This window comes from Lagopus muta, chromosome 5 (genome assembly GCF_023343835.1).
Source record: "Lagopus muta isolate bLagMut1 chromosome 5, bLagMut1 primary, whole genome shotgun sequence".
NCBI classification, from domain to species: Eukaryota; Metazoa; Chordata; class Aves; order Galliformes; family Phasianidae; genus Lagopus; species Lagopus muta.
This window is the reverse complement of record NC_064437.1, coordinates 63,968,972-63,983,971: the sequence shown is the minus strand read 5'-3', so window position 1 is coordinate 63,983,971 and position 15,000 is coordinate 63,968,972. Positions and strand designations below refer to the sequence as shown.

At 44.2% G+C, this 15,000-nt stretch overlaps 1 long non-coding RNA gene across 1 annotated transcript in view; it reads right to left on the bottom strand.

Moving 5' to 3' along the window:
• LOC125693808 (uncharacterized) overlaps positions 1 to 15,000 on the bottom strand; it is a 52,656-nt gene that overhangs the window by 2,491 nt on the left and 35,165 nt on the right. The window contains exons 2-4 of the long non-coding RNA XR_007377253.1: positions 2,031 to 2,183; positions 1,847 to 1,956; positions 652 to 792 (exon numbers count right to left, since the gene is read on the bottom strand). This is a non-coding gene — a long non-coding RNA (uncharacterized LOC125693808). The remainder of the gene's footprint in view (positions 1 to 651; positions 793 to 1,846; positions 1,957 to 2,030; positions 2,184 to 15,000) is intronic.

Below are 15,000 nucleotides of genomic sequence, written 5' to 3'. Positions count from 1 at the left end.
TTAAATCTTTAACTTTCCATGATGCTAGTCACTGTCTTATGCATGACTTTGAATATACATAACCAGAAACAATTTGCAGAGACATTCTCTTTGCAAAATATGGTAAGCACGTCAGGAGCGGATGGCTATAAAACAGCATCCAAGACTTAATCAAAGATAGCCATAGACAACTGCAGAAAGTCAGGTGCTCCTTCAGTTATATCACTTGCCAAAATACTTATTGTGGAGGATGTCAGATAGGTGACGGAATGCAGAGGATGAAATTACTTCCCTGGGCTTTCCTTTGTTGTGTAAAGGAGCAGAAGTTTTTGATATTGCTATTTATTACAGGTGCCCTTTTAAGTCCACAGTGGCTTGGATCAGGCATGGTGGTGACCAGGGTTGGGACCTCCAATGGCACCAAGGAGTAAACACCCCCACAGATCCCTCAAAAATAAAATGCAGAGATCAGGGCTGGCGTTCCCAGAGAAAACATGGCAACAGACAAGCAGAGCACAAGGAAGGAATGTGGAGCAACACACATGGGGTTTTCTCAGGGCTTCACCCAACAATTCAGACCCCAGGGGAGCTCCATGAGCAGGTTGCTCTCATCAGCATGACTGCCAACTTCCCCATGTTAAAAACGAGGGAAGCTCATTCATATAACCATACCTCATGCCACTTGCGCCAGGGGTGCTTTGGATACCACCTGAGCCTCAGCTGGTCTCTCCAGCTCCTTCTAGGATCTCCCAAGCCTGGCTCCATCAGATTTTCCATCCCAGGACACTATCTCCCCAAAACACCAAGCGAGGTCTGGAAGGCGTTAGCAGATACACAGGAATTTTGATTTCTTTACGAGCTATTCAAAGCATAAAATCACTCATGCTCTGCAAGAAGCTAGTCAGCTCATCTGGCAGACAAAAATCCCCCACAAGTTCAGGATTCAAATGGCATTCTGCACAGCAAGCTAACATGCAACAGTTTGCATTGCAAGGTTTCCCTGGCTCAGGGCTTGCCCCCGTTCCTGACTCATGCCCAGTTACTCAGGTGTTCTGGGACAGACCCAGGGCTCCATGAAGCAAAGGGAGCTGAGTACCACAGCCAGCCCAGGCCCTCAGCAGCAACCTTCAAGGGTAGTGATGGGGAACACAAGTTGTTCTCCTTAGGCTTCCCTGCACATCTAAACATCCAGCGATTCCTGAATAATCTAAAAGCTGCTTCTTTATTAGTATTCTACCCAAAACAGGCAGTGAAACAACTTGATGCTAAGAAAAGATGAACTTAACAGAGCATTCATTTTTTTCTATTATTATTATTTTTTTCCTCAGCACCTAGGCTGTTTCAAATTAAAGAGAATCCGGCTTCAGGAGGCAGTGCTATTTTAATCATTCCAATGTGTCCAGTACGGGAGATGAACTCAAAAGGTGAATATTAAAAGTAGTTGTGGAATTCAGTCATTTCACGAATGAACACATAATAGCCAAAGGCAAAACCGGAAGGCAACTTCACTTCCAATCAGTGTTTTCATTTTATTGAAACCAGATTGGAATTCCTGGAAAGAAGCCTACATATCACATCTTTAATACTAATTTTCATATACTCCAGTAAAACTGTCAGGGTGAATCAGTTGCTGAAGAAAGCTTCCTGTATAATTTACAGATGTACCTCCCTGTAGCCTGCTATTTCGTCCTGGATCAGAAATGTGGTTTTGATCACGTTCGCGGATTTCCTCTCACCTGCACAGGTTTTCGTTGGCTCTAATTTGATTATTAAAATTGGACTTTATATGGCGGAGCTGGTGATAAAAGTAAGCCAACTGTGAGATACTCAGCAAGGCATTATTTTATGTGCATATTTACGTACACACCTTCATCCACCCGTGGGGATGCATGCCTGTACACACATCTACCCCACAAAGATGAAAAAGACGTTCAGAAACCAAACTGTTCCATCCATTCAGTGCAAATATCTTCATCTCTACAAAACATCAAAGAATCAATAAGTGGCAGAGGATTTCCAAGCAGACATAAATAGAGCACTTGGACGATTACCGTAAGAGCATTTTCCCTAAGCCCCACGCTGAGCCCTGTGCTGTGTTTGAAGCTGGGTCCGGTGAGGCCGCGTGGTCCCTGCCGCTTTGCACTGATAGCTGCTGTGCTTCCCTGTGGGCTGTGGGCTGCCAGGTCAGCGTGCCAAAAACCTTCCTGCAAACAAGCAGTAGGAAAAGAGGTGAGCGAGCTGGGGAGATCCTGGTGTTTTCCTTCCCATTGGGCAGCGCCCTAGGATGGCTAGAGGAACACACGAGTGGCTTTGTGGGGTGGCACCAGTACTCCTGCCCAGGCTTTGGGTAGTGTCAGCACTTCCATTAAAGCTCCATTAGGCTGGGGTTTAAAACTCATCTGTAAAAATTGGCTCAGACTGCAGAAATTTGGCAAACAATGAGTGCACAGTGGTTTTTCCTTTTCTCCCTGCCTCCTTCCTCCCACCCCTTCCCCCGAGTTGTTAAAAAAAAAAACAAAAACATAGTTTTGCTGCTTTTTAAGCATCTTTTTTTTGACACACGTATAAAATGTTTATTAGTTTTAGATGTTTCGGTGCTTGTAAAACTCAAAATTATCTTCATTATAAAAAAATAAAATTTAAAGAAGCTGGAGGGCATCTCTGGAGACTTCAAATCCTGACGAGGCCACAAGTATAAATAAGAGCTTATTTATCTCAGTCTGCTCTCCTTCCACGTGTTTGAAAAAAGCTGAGTGCTGTGTTGGCACGAGGGTGAGCACGGGCAGGAGACACACCATCTCAACCCACTTTGCACTTGGCAAAGGAGCCCATTGTCCAGACCGAGGCCAAATAAAAACAGAGCAGAACTGAGCACTGAAATCCAGTGTTAAATACGGTGTGTTATCCACTAGTTATCTGTGGAAAAAGAAGGAGAGGAAGCAAAGAGGAAAAAATACAGAATCCAGTGCTTAAATAGCAAAGAAATTCATACAATGAGTTCCTTCAACCAAACCCTAATTTTAGTTTCTTTGACAATGAGAACAGGGAGGTTTAGGTTGGATATGAGGAGGAAGTTCTTCCCCCAGAGGGTGGTGAGGCACTGGCACAGGTTGCCCAAGGAGGCTGTGGATGCCCCATCCCTGCAGGCATTCAAGGCCAGGCTGGATGTGGCTCTGGGCAGCCTGGGCTGCTGGTTGGTGACCTGCACACAGCAAGGGGTTGGAGCTGGATGAGCACTGTGCTCCTTTTCAACCCAGGCCATTCTATGATTCTATGATTGTGAGGAGGATAATGTCCTGGCAGCACCCAGCTCCCCACGCCTTAACAAAGCAGAATGCTCTCATCCCTGCCTTAGCCTATGTAACCAAATAGCCCCCCCAAAAGTTGGAATTTCACAGAGAATACCCATCACACTGCATGTGGGGGGCACGCTACTCAGCTTTCCAAATGTCACTCTCAGGACAGCAACAAAATCTGTAAGACAATTCTGGTGTGCTTGGCATTGATGAGTAATACATGGCAGTATGTATATACCAACCCCTTTTGATTTAAATTTCTGTCAGTGCCATCTAGTTCATTGCATGATTTTGTAATTTTATTCCCCAAATTACAGGATGTATTTTCTTCTTCTCAATTAAAAAAAAGAAATGCTTTAAAAATGTATCACCAGAAGGCTGGATAGCAAAGTGGGTTAATGCACCAGCAGTGCACCTCCAGGGGCTTAGTTTCAGAGCCAGCTTAGGGGTCTGCTGTCATGTCACAGAGTCCCTGCCACTGCCACAAGCAGCAGTGTCTGCTCCATCATCAGGATGAAAGAACAGGTCACTGAAGGTCAGGGCTGCAGCTTCACGTAGGAAAGGAAGGTTGAAATGATATAAACACAGCGTCCAAATTAGATTCAGCCACTTCTCTAGCTAGTAGATAACTCAACATAGTCCATACATTACAAGTACACCAGCAAGGAGGGATTTTTCTTGTTTGTTTGACATACTAATGGCATTCTGGTTTTGCAAACCCATACTTAAGTGCATTCATAACCAACAAAGCATATAAACATACCCCAAGCTCCAAGGTTATCTGAAGCACATACCCGAACAACCATCTGATAGCATCCACAGATCTACAAACTTTCCAACATTTATCTTACAAAATTAACTTTGCACTCCAAATTAATGAGTTGCATCATCCAGACAGAAGAAAATGAGACCTGCAGCAAATTCAAAAGCAGTTTTTGCCTCAGTAATTGCACTGAAGAAACCAGTAACACACTATATCTTAAGCTCTCCTTCCTCTTCTTTTATGCATAAGCCATCAGGATATATGTATGGAAACACCGAAACTTTGGTAAAATGTTTTTAAGTTGGTCTCTGCTTTGTCACAGCACCTTACATCTAAAGCCAGGTAGAAGGCACTTTCCAGGCATTATTCTAGGATTACTCCATGAGAAGTGCAAACCAAAACCCATTTTTCCTATACGTGTTTCCGACTGCACTGTCCTCATAAACAGCCTACAGTAGCCATGTATACTTCTCTTTGTTATTGTCACCCCTCCAAACAGCTTTTCTTTCCTCAGGCTCCTCAGTCCCTCTGAATGAGTAGAGGTTGGCAACCCTGTGACATGATTTTCCAGTGTTGCAACGTCAGCCTTGAGTAACTCTGGGTGGATGGAAATTAGAAGGCATTAGTAGAACATGAGCAAACTCCCCACTGCATTATCGAACAAAAAGTGACATAATTACGGAACAACAACAAAAATGTTTATCCTCTCCAGTAAAATTTTGTATAAACCAATATGCAATTTGTTCACATGCACAATACTGAATCACCAGTGACCAGCATGAGTCCCTGGGGAAGGCAGAGACATAGAGACATCTCCATTAGCAATCCAAGGGCATTTGGTGCAGCACAGCCCTAAACACCTTCTGAAGTAGTTCTTCCACGCTGAGAGGATAAAAGAAGCAAGCAAGAATATTTCTGCTTAATAGCATGTAGACTACTAAAAAAAACCCACCAAAAACAGAGATATCAGAAGTTTATCGTGAGTCTCTAAGCCATAGCATTCACAGCAGCGCTTCTTGCGGTATTTTATTTCATCAAATCATAAAGACTTCAGGATCTGAGTATAGAAGTAAAGCCACTAGCAGAGTCTCAGACCTATTAGAGAGGTTATTTTGTCCAGTCCTATGAACTGTCTTAGATTCGTGAACCTAGAAATAAGATGATCAAGTGGGTACTGATCTATCATTGTTGGGGCAACAACAAATTCCATGCACTGAATCAGATCAGGAAGGTGGTTACAGTGAACCTTCAGCACCAGATCTATATCTAGGGCATAAAACTCAGAGACCTTAAAAGAAAGAAGCAGCTTTGCTGTCTCCTTTCCTCTTTTTTACTAACAGATGTTGCCCTGGCACCCTGGAAATGTGAAGCACATAGTTCCCCTTGCAGTTGTACCACAGAGCAATATTTCTCATTGGTAGTTGAACTGACTTTTCTTTCATTTTTATGAGACAAAGCTATGCAGTATTTTACAAGGGAAGGATTTGCTTTCCTCACAAACCCCAGAACTGGAGGGAAGAGTGGATGCAGGCCGACGTAGCAGCTGTTATCATTATGATCCCAAGACCAAGTCAGTTTAAACTGCCTAAAATCATAGTCTAAGGGACCAGTCTGGCAATAGCTCACCCCCTGCACAGTTGATGTGCATGTAAGCTCCAATTCCACCAGGGAGGTGGTAAAAAAAAACAAAACAACAACAACAACAACAAAACCCAAACAAGTTCAACTGTCCCCATGGCCCATACTGTTCTGATAAGGAGAGATGAGCAGAGAAGGACGAGGATACACAAAACGACTGCACAAAATAAATCACAATGACATTCCATTTGATGGAAGTGACCAAGGAACTCAAACCTGGGAGAGGCTGAGAAGCACCTTGAGGAGCCAGTGTCCAAGATTTCATTTGACTGTCAAAGTTCATAACGGCCAAAAGGATGAATCCCAAGAGTAATTTTTTGGTACTTCCTGAGAACAAAGCAAAGATAAGACTTTGGATCCCAAGGTGCAAGCCTTAAATATTTACTGATCAAGCTGAGGGTTCCACGCTCCTGGCGGAGAAACAAAGCTGCAGACCTATAACCTCAAGTGTAATTTTATCACTGTGGAAACCTGTATTTTGCCAGACAGAACTTCCTGCCAAAATCAAAGAGCTGTCATTTTCTACGACGCTTTCAAAGGAGAACCAAAGACTTCTTTTGGAGGAGGGGGTGGGGGGGAAGGGGAGAAGTGAGGAGACGGAGGCTGGGTGGACAGAGAGAGGGAACGAAAGTCAGTGTTTTGAGGAAAGCAAAGTTGGAGAAGCAAACAGGAATTTCTCAGTTACATCTTCATTTTAAGTGCAGCCTTAGGTCTATTCATCTACATTTTAGGAATGGAGAAGAAGAAAATCCCCTTTCCTTCTCTTGCCTGGTAGAAGACGACAATGTGGCAGCACTGTGTCACGGCCAATGGCACTTAGGGAGAAGCCACAGCTGCCCCTCCCTGCTACAGGAACAGCTGTGGGGGCCAAAGCCCAACTCAGCACAGCCCCTTCAGGGGAGGAGGTAATGCCATGCCATGGGGAAATGGTGCTGAGGCACATGAACTGCCTTCCACGCAAAGCAGACAGGAGACATCTTCCTGGGAGGAAGAGACTCCAGAGGATGAGGACAGGTGCCTCTAGGTCCTGTTTTCAGCTGCTGTGAGGATTTGGCTGCAAGGTCCCCCCATTACATGAGACAGAGATACCAGGAGACTAGGATGCACCACCACCTTCAGCACAATTTGCAGACCTCAGGACCTGCTTTTTTAAATTGCATCTATTAGTCCTGCCTTAATTTTGGTTTTCTTGTGCTTAGAACAAGCTCTACTGGGGCTGGCAGCCAGCACAGGGCCTTCTGGGGAGGATGAGGAGAGCCTTTGTCCCAGCCCTGGAAGGCAGCCAGAGCAGAGCCTTCAGGATGCAGGGGCACGCATCTTCACGAGGCAACATTTGCTCCCACATTTGGATGTTGTCTGATATCACACTGAGGGTCAGCCAGTTAAAATGAAAATCCCACAAACACCGTGAATAAAAAAAATAATAATAATCACAAGTCTTATTTTCCCAAAATAAAATCTCTCTCAGAAAACATATCAAACCAGCCAGCACTCAGCACTGTGAATAAAATTAGCAGACTCGATAAATATTTTATGCTCCCATTCTAATTGCCAAAAAAGAAAGTTAATTTCTGAAGCAAAGTTTTTTTTTTCATCTTTATTTTTAAGCCCTTAACATAATGACTGAATGCTTAATACGAATTTGATAAATTTTTAAAGGGTTTCTTTGAAAAAAATTCAAAGCTGAACTTGAGCAGCAGACCACAGGGAAGACTATAATCTTTCGTCGGACGCCTGGCACACCACCGCTCCGGCCGGTGCCAGCATTGCATTCTGACAGAACAAGTGTTGCATGAGATGTGAAGGATGACTCCGGTCTGCCGAAAAACCCTGGAGCAGGTGTTCCTCATCCTCATTTGCAATGGAGCATGGCCCCTGGCTCAGTGAGCTGGAGCAAATGCGCTGGCAGGACCCATCATGTACCTGCGTGCTGAGATGCACTAATGATAATGGATGCAGGCCTATTAACCACCCCATTTGTAATGGCACACAACGCTGATTGCTTGGGGAGTGAGTCAGCGGCTTTCCAAGAGGGAGCGGGGAATGCTGGGAACCCATGATCCTTTGTGCATTCCTTCTGCTCTGCTGGGTGTACAACTCTGTTAGTCTTTATTTAATAACACAAATGAATACATGATCTGCTACATGATTAGACATGAAGATAAGTCACTCTGGGCAGCGCAACATCAGCTGGGCTGTCTTGGGCTGCGGATCAGCTCCACTCATGGCTTGGGACTGGAGGTGTAGGGCTGGGCTGAGACATGAGACCAGGGCACAGGGCAAGGGTTTTGCCTTCGAACTTTACAGAATACCCTCCTGCTCATCTTTGGGGAAATGTATTAGCACAGCTAGGGAAAGATACAAGAAGTATTCCTCTCCTACTGCCCACCAGCATGCTTTTCTTGGAGAAGAAAGCCCTCAAGAGCCATCTCCAAAAGCACGCACCCATGCACCTTGTCTTTAAATAACTCCTCTGTTCTGTTCAAATGGCATTCCTGCTGAAAGCTCACTCCCCCTCGTTTGCAGAATAACAAGGCAATCCCGAAAGGACGCGCTCACAGAAAGCAACTGTTAATAAATAGATCACATTACTTGTACATACTTGACGCCACGGCCAACTTAGTTAAATAGTCACTTTTGGACCAGAATATTGCAATCAGTAAAATACACTGTAATTATTATTGTAAACTTAACTACTAGATTTGCCAGGTTCTTGGCAAAACCAAATAAGCTGCTTACACTGTCTGCTTAGCAGCAGCTCTGTTTTGATTTCCTTGCAAAATGTGTAAGAGGGCTCTTTTGTTAAATTTTGCAAAATAGGCGATTTGGTTGCCAATTTAGTCTAAACAGGCAAATGTCTCCAATTATTTTGCTTAATAAAGTGTTGCTTTGTGTGCACAACAGGCAACACATGGAAATAAATATGAAAGATCAGATATTACCTGAAGCTGTAACAACCATTTTGTATACACATCGTTCCCATTGCAATATATCACTTCTGAAGATTTACAAGAGGAGAAAAAAATATTTGTGCACATAAATTCATAGATAACTGCCTGAGAACTGATTGCTACATTCTAGTGTCTTTATGTCACTCCAGTAACGCACACAACAGTAAATAGGACTGAAAAGTTGATTTCGTTAATTAGTCGAGCATCTTTGTATCTAAAAGCACACAGAAACTGCAGTGAACCCACCAGGCTGGGCAAAACATTTCTATTCTTTTCTGTTTTTTTCCTTCACAGTTAAAGTTTTGAGTTTATCTGCACAAAAAAAATAAAGGTGAAAGAGGCGTAGATGCATTTCACACCCACAGTCTCCCATCGTCCTGTAAAGCTCACGTATATACCTGTGCAGATACATGGAAGAGCAACCATGTTTGGGGAAATACGTGCCTACTGGTCTAAAAAATATGTTATCCATAGAGGTACGGTTCATAAAAACTGAGTGTGAAAAGAACAAAAGGCTCGGCCAATAAATGCAACATCCCAGTGTTGGTAATTAACCACATAATATTTCACACTTCTAGTTTTACCCTTGCTCAACTCATAGCTGTAGAGTCCAGGCTTGGCACCCCAGTCCCCCACCCCCATGTACACACAAAGTGCTTCTCTGGCAGTCACACTGCAGCCATCAAAAGGGCTGGAATTTCTCTATATGTATTGTACAGTATATTTCAAAAGAATTTTTCTGCCACGCACAGTATATCAATACTCAATGTGGGAGTAATTTAACTTCTTAATTTATTGCAGCAGTAACAGCATTTTCAAACTGGTCATAAAATATTCTTGTACTCTTCTAATCTGGGTTTTCAATGTTCTATAATGGGAATTCTATGAATAATATTGGGAAGTGAGAGATATTTTATACGGTATCTCTAAGGGAACAGTGTTATTGCATAAAAGTTAGGTGACATGGGAGAGACTGATAGAGGTGGTGTTTAAAAAAAAATTACCCTTCAGGATTTGTCATATGAATAATAATGATTTAGTGACATTTTCCCTTCCTAAAAATCAACTCCACCGTAAGATAGGGTTACAAAAAAATATGCCCTAATTATGAATATCTCCAAAACACACAGAGAAAACACAGCTACCTAATGGCCGCTGCAAACTACCCAAGTACACTTTTTTGTTTAGTTTTGATTATATCCTTATTATTTGTGTATTCTACTGTTATGAAGCCCTAGTGAGATCAAGGCCCTCCTATAGCAGCAGGTACAAGCACCCAGGGGAAGGATTTGCACAGACCCCCAGCCTGGCCAGGGGGAGCAGAGAGCAGCTCCAGCATCCTCCTCCTGCTGCAGATGATGGTCTGCGTTGAGCCAGGCACTGAGCCCATCACACCTCCCCCTGGTTGCTCCTGAGCAAACAAGATGCTTTCTAGACACAGGATAGAAGGTGATAGATGTCCTTCCGTGGGAGGTCTTTGCAGATGCTCAGACCTGTGGTGCAGCAGGCAATGCTACAGCACTTCCAGCAGTGCTGGCATGGCTTCCCTGGAGATTTTTCGAATTTTCTTTTAAGGATATTTGTCTTCTGGTACTCCCTAGGGCTCAACAACAGCCTGCCCATCATCTTTTTTGATCTGCACACAGTTTCACCTTGGCTTCAGCAAGAAGCCTGTCCCTGTTCCCAAACGATGCTCAGGCCCAAGCTCTCGCTCTGCCAAAACCTTGTGGGTGGCACAGGACAGTATCTGCCAGCCTGGCTTTCCCATGGCTGCAGTGCTGGAATGCATTTTTGGAGCAGCGGGCTTCCCGTTATCATGCTTTCTGTGTTTTTAGCACTCCTGGTGAAATTTATTGTTGTAGAGTGCCCTGAGCGCACTGGCAGGGAAAGACAATTACCCAGCATTTCCAGTCTCTGAAAAGTGTAATTGTGATATATACGTGCACTGCCTTCCAACACAGTCCCATGGCCTTGGCCTCATCTTTCCAGCTCTACATTATCGTCCTGATGCACTCTCTCCACTGCACCCTGCAGGCAGGGCTGGGACCGAGGCTTGGCACTTGGAAACAGCCTTAACCAGCCAGACATGAAGCAACAAGGTATGAACCAAGATGGATCAAAAAAAATCACCTGTATTTCTCCTCAGAAAAGCATAAATAACTGCATAGTTTAGATGAGATCTTATCCTGAGCCTCACCATTACGTGTGGTTGGAGGACACTGGCCGATCGTGGTGACGCTGTTTTGCAGGGAACAAGTCACTCATTGAATCTAAAGCATTTCACAAAGCATCAGCAGAACACTGCACCATACACTGTTTTTCTGGCCAGCCCCCAGCAGCTTCCTTGGTCTGTCCCACAAGCTCCAAAGCAGCAGATGAGCCAGAAGTTCCCCCCAGGTCACTCCAGTAGTGGAAGCAATGCACAGAACCTTACTCAAACACCAAGCCCAGGCAGTGGGCTGCCACACTAGCTTCATTTCTATAGTCTAAAAAGTTCTATATTTTGAATACTATCAATACATATATACTTTTTTTCCCCCTCATGTGTTTTAATCTGCCATTTAGTCATTTATTCAGAAACTGAGCACAGAGAAATAAACATGATTGCACAAGGCAGGGCGTGGGACTGTCCTGCACCAGACCAAAGGTCCATCTCTGTGCCTGTCCCTGGCTGCAGCCCAGCACTGGAGCTGCAGCAAGCAATAACTCCCTGGGGCCATGCTCACAGAACCAGAAGTGCAAGCAGCCTGAGGTGCTGCCCTGCTGCCCACACCCCAGTACTCAGACCCCACTCAGCCCTGCTCTTGTTCCCCGGGCAAAAGCCACCCCACAACCTTGACCCATCACACAGCTTCTTTCTCTCCAGGGGCCACAAGTGGATACGCCCTACTTACTCTATACATGAAAATTCTTGATAGCTTTGCATAGGTTTTCAGTAGGTTTTATACTTTTCCTAATATTTCTCCCTATTCCTGGCCTTTTCATCCCCTTGATACTGCTACCAAATACCAAATACACAGAAGTACAGGCATATAAGCACCCAAGTCCAGAGGTGTCAATCCCTGAGCTGATACCTCCATTACCATAATCATTATTTAACACAAGAAATGCCAAGCAGCTGAGACCCTTTGAAGAATTAGTCACGAGTTGACTTGAGAAGGATACAGAACGGACGTAAAGGACAGGTGGCAGAAATTCTACCCATTTTCATCATCCATGTTTCACATCAATTCAGTAATTTTTACAAAACTTAAAAGCGTGCCTACTGCTTGGCATGAGTCATTAGCCCTGCTGTATTCTCCTGACCATGTGGTAGTGCTGGGCTTCAGTAACCTCTAACGCAGACCAAAGGAGGCAGAACTTCCAGCTTCCTGTCCATGTGCCTGCTCATGTGTGCACCCACAGGCACATAAATAGGTACATGGAATTTATTTACTTATTTATTTATTTTTACACAAAAAACTTTCTGAGCAGAGGGAAGCTACAACAGCTCCATTAACTGACAATTTTTCAGGGTCACTGTTTATGTCTATAAGATTAGGCAGAGGGGAACGATAACACCCCTGACTTGGCTACCCATTTCCAGAGTTCCTGGACAATGCCACAGCATCTGGGGTTCGGAGAGGGCTTCCTTCAAGAGGAAAAACATTCGGTCTCTAAGAGTGTCATCAAACCTGAGATGTTTCAAACAAAACATGTCAAGCTCAAATGAATTACTTTGTTGACAAAACACACACACACACACACACACACACCAAACTTTTTAAGACAAAAACATTTTCCCAGAAAGTCCCCAAGCATTGCTTTTGCCAAATTTGGAGTTATGCTCAAGGGAGAGCAGAGTACCTTTGGCACATCTGCTGAAACTGGAGGAACTGTGTCTCTGGTATGGTGAGGGAGAAGGAATGTAGCAACTTAAGCCTGCTTTCTGAGGTCAGGAAGCAAACAGAAGAAGTGATGAAAAACAGCCCAAAGCAAGAGGAAAGCGATTTAGTCTCTCTTCCATGAGGCTGTTTCAGCAGCTTGGGGGAGGGGGGAAAAGAAGAAAAATGGAAAGAAAAAAAAAAAACTGATGGCGTTTTTGTTGCTTTCTTTGCTTTTATTTTTTTCCTTTCCAATCTGCAAAGGTTTTTGAAGAGATATCAAAATCAAGAAGAGAGAAATTGGATCAAAACGACTGAGTAGATTCGCTTGTAGCAGAAAATAACGTTGGCATCTCTCCTTAGGTAGGCTGAGAACCACACGGTTCCTCGCTATTGTTAAAGGAGGATTTTCCTTCAAGTCCAGCTAATCCATTAAGGGAGCAAGCATAAAGGGGCAATGGGCCAAGGGAAGCTCTGAAAAAGAAACTCAGCAAAATGCTGTGGTGCTGCTGCAAGGGTTGGTGCCTTATCCCAGCGCACAAGACAAAGGATTAGCGCGCTTATCTGAGAGTAGCAAGTGAGCCTCGGCAGCGGCGCAAGCACTTATAAGCATCAGTTAGTGGGCAGCAAGGAGGAAAAAGAAAAGGAGGGGGGGGGAAATAAATCAATCCATCAGCACGTGCCCTTGGGAGAAGGATATTTGGAGACTGGGAGCGGGGTGGAGGCTGGGGCACCCTGAGGCTGGCGAGGAGCACGGGTAGAAGAACGCGCATGCCGACGGGGCCCCTGGTTCATGAACCTGTCAGTCTAAAAGCCTGTTTGTGCTTAGCCAGTCTGCTGGAAGCACATCTGCTAATACCCACTAAAGAGAAAAATGGTGTAGGGAATATGTGGATGTCTTCTCCGCCTTGCTTGGGAAGCCAAGTACCAAGGACAAAATATTCTGCTTGGGGGAGAAAACAAGGTGAGCAAGTCCGGAGAGTCATGAGAGAAGCTACAAGGAAGACACAGGGGTTTAAACAGTTCCCAGCACTAAGGAAGAGTGAAGAATTGCCACTCTGATCAGCAGAAGCCCTCGTCAGTGAGGGTGTGAGGGCACATGTGTAGGGAGGGTGCTGGCACCCATTTACCTGATGCTTTGGGCCAATTGCAAAACCCAGCAAGAGCTCTGTGGGGCACCCAGACAGAGCTGCAAGAGGCCCCAGAGAGGACAAAATGTGACTACCCTGCTCCAGAAATACCCTGGGCTGATGCACTCATGCTTGCTGAATAAAAGGGTTATGGCAAGTGAGTAATTTTATGCATTATATCAAGCCAGCATATAAACAATGACAAAAAGACATCCTGAAATGTTACAATTTACTGCAGGCACTTGAAATAACCAGAAGAAATTTATGGAAAAAAATATATATGGCATCTCTGGTTTAGGATCACAACATTTGCTTATTATCATGGTTAAAGATGCTTCCTGAGCAGCAACTGGGTGTAGTTAGCAGCCATAGCCAGAGGGCAAAGAAACAAGCAGCATCGAACCCTTCCACTGCTGATTTTCATGGACTTCGGTAGGAGAGTGAGAATGGTCGGGAGCTACAAGAGGATGGCCAAAGTAATACAAGAAAGAAGTGAAGGATTTTTTTTATTTTTTTTTTTTTTTAATTAGAAATACTGCTTTAAATCTGTGCCAACCTGTTCAACATTAAAACCTTGTGTGGATGTTTGGCACAATACTGAGCCCAGACATAGCCAAGGTTGAACAAAGACCGAATAGTTTGAAAACACACAGATGTACCCACCCCTACCCGAACAGCTCAGAATCTGAAGTATTAGTACTATTAAAGAAGTATAATTAGTAATAAGGTAATGTAAGAGTGATTTCTTGCTGTATCTCTGTCTGTTGTTTCTGCAGTAGATCCCTGCATTGCCCTCACATAGGACACTGCATCATAACACGTGCCAACTCCCAGCTCAGCTCTAGGTGAGCCCCACTCAAACATATATAACATATTCAGGAAACTGAAAAAATAGGTTTCCAGAAAAATTGGTTTCCTGCACCCAAACTGCAGGGCAGGCACATGGGGCATCAGCCCTCACCACCACCACCACCAGTAACTGAGTAGCACCAGTGCTCCTAGATTGGGGCCAACAAAGGGATACAATGCTAACTCAGCAGTCAGTTCTTCATGCAGCCCTCTCCAAAAAGGTGACCTTACCACCAACTTCCTAAGTACACCTTAGGTTGCGTTGTGGCATGATGTGCCACATTGCCTCGATCCTCTCTATTCATCCTAATTATTATTTTGCAGGACTCACACAGTGAACACTGGAAAGATTAGGGAAAAAGAGGAAGGGGAGCTGAAATGCCTATAATGAAAATTTAAAGTTGTGCGGCTCCCGCTGTTCGTATTTTTCCCATCTCCAAATGCATCAAGTATATTTTATCCCACAACTAATAGTAACAATTTTTTATGAGCATTAGCACAGAGATGAGTAAGTAGGAGAATAATCATGCT